The following is a 2698-nucleotide window of genomic DNA, read 5'->3' as shown; positions in this document are numbered from 1 at the left end:
ATACACTCATCTTCTGCGATGAGCTAAGTTTTAATATCGACAAGTTCACTGTAGGCGTGGGGACTAACAACTATGCGATTGCCATTTGAAAACAATTAATTTTTACTTAAAAATAGTTAATTTAGTTAATATATAAAAAAATAAAATGATGAAAAAAACAACCAAATTAAAAGATTTTAGCATTCAATTAGCATAACAGGTTAGATTATATTTTTTACTTACGAAAGTAAAAGTGACAAACCAAGAACGAAACCAAAATTCTGGTATGTATTATTGACGTATCTGTAGATACAAATTATAGTGTTGTATATATAATAAATAAGAATATTATCTTATATAATATTTACTAGTTTATTTAATTTACTAGTTTATTCCTGTTTGTACAAGTTTATAAAAAAATTTTAAATTCATGCCGATCAATCTAATCTCGCTTTATTTTTGTGATCCAACCAAGATCAAGGTTGTTACCATTGGCATTTGAAGAAGCACATTGACTATCCGGAACTAAGCGCATAATAACATTATAACGGCCTCACAAAACTTGATCATTTAAGCGCCAAATTAGTCACAAATCTCAGACACGGGTTTACTGAGTTTTTGACGCCATTTGGCGTATTTTTTTCAATTCCATAAAGAAAATATGCAGATGTTCGATTGTATGGAATGGTGTACGGTGTGCGGTCTTATCTTGAATTACTTATATAAATATTTATGCACATAAAAACAGATGAATATATATATAAATATATTCCGTATGAATGTTTCTCGACGTAAATTACAGTAATTTTTCGCTCCAGTTTCAACAAGTTTGGCCCTAATTAACCCAGTTTTTTCATATTAAAAGATTTGCGTTTTTTTTTTGTACAAAATACTGCATAAAATTTAAATATATTGATTTTATTTTTCTTAAATTATTTAATATTGTTTAAACATGTTTACTAATTAAAATTTATAATTATATTAACTTAAGCATTTCAAGTAACGTTTAATTAATTAAAACTTCTTTTTCGCTTATATTTCAGTTCTGTTACTAATTTGATTAATATTTTTTAGCTATATCATCTGTTTCTGGCTTTAACTGATTTAATGTTTTATTTAAAATATTTTGCCAACAGATAGTTTTCATTATACCCTTCTGTCTTATGTTTACTGGTATAATAAGTTGCACATACTATATGTGATCGAGCTTAGTGTTTAGTGGTTAGTTACATAGTTTTGACAGCGTTAGGATAATGTCACTACATTTATATAATCAATACATCATACTCTCTTCTGTGATAATTTCTTTGCCTTCCTTTGTCTTTCAAAATCTACCCACTTACAGCACTAAAATCCTTGAAAAGATCTAACTAGAGCATAAAAGATTCTTGGGATAATATGTTTATCATTTCAATAATAATGAAATGGTAATGATAATAATGATATATCATTACCAGAAAGAAAAATTATTCTTCACAGAAATGACTAATTAATGTTTTACTGATATCGATATACAGAAAGTATGCAGATCTGCAGTCAATTATTGCTTAGTCTGATGAAGTAAACAATAATCCAGTAAAGGCATAGAGAGGGGTTATGAAGAAAACTTGCAATTAATAGAGAGTAAAACTGCTCAAGTACACTGACTTAACTAGCCTCAACATAGTAATAATATGAAAAAGATTAAAACCAGTTGTGGTTTTTTATGCTATGTAAACCAGACAGCTAACAACTTCCAGTATAGCTAGTCTATTCGTACAGAACTGTCCTTTACCAACGTAACATTAAAAAAGATTTCTGCATGATAATTAACTTCAGCAAAAAAGAAACCAGATAATAATCTATATAAATATCTATTCAGTGTGAATATATATGATATTTACAATTTTAAAAATGTGTCTATTCGATTGTGATCGATAATGTATCGTACTAGTGAGTTTCGTTTATCACTTGGAACAAGATGTTTCGAGGCAATTACGTCCATAAGAGAAAATTTGTGAAGTTGAGGGCCATACCGAAATCAACCCAAAGAAGGTCAAGTACTTCCATAGTCTATAGTAAAATTTTGAAATTTGAGCACTACACCGCTATGTACTCCCCGACTTACTTACCGCTATCTTCTTCTCTTCACGGAGCATAGGGCCTCTATTGCTGTGTAGTCTACAATAAAGTTTTGTCATTTTCACGTCTACAATAAATCAAGAGAAACATACATTTAAGTAAAAGATCATGAAATCGTATAACTTAAGATCCAAACGAGCTCAGAAAATAAATCAGAAAGTTGTCAATATACTAGTAAGAAAAATTGACTAAAAAATAATGCTTTGACACTAGTTGCTATATCATTTATAATCGGTTCTTTTATTTAAAATAAATTAATTAGAGTTATATAACTAACACATACGAAGGGTATTGATTTAACGGTTCAAACAGTTAATTATTTTGTGATTTAAATATTTGTATAAAATATAAAAACAAAAATTATTTTTTATCTTAAAATTTGTAGATGTGAAACATGTTGGATTAGTTTTGCTAGTTGACCGGTTTGACTAAATATTAGCAACTTTATAATCAAATTCAATAAATGAAATGTTAAAAAAACGCAATAAAAAAACATAATATAATATTCTTGAAGATTGACGTTGGATTTTGCAAGTAAATTCTACCGAACCCAATGTGCTGAACTGAGATGCATTTCATCTTTCAGTTTTAGTTTTGA

Source organism: Teleopsis dalmanni, chromosome 2 (genome assembly GCF_002237135.1).
Source record: "Teleopsis dalmanni isolate 2A chromosome 2, ASM223713v2, whole genome shotgun sequence".
NCBI lineage: Eukaryota > Metazoa > Arthropoda > Insecta > Diptera > Diopsidae > Teleopsis > Teleopsis dalmanni.
The sequence above is the reverse complement of the archived record's forward strand: the minus strand, read 5'-3'. Positions refer to the sequence as shown.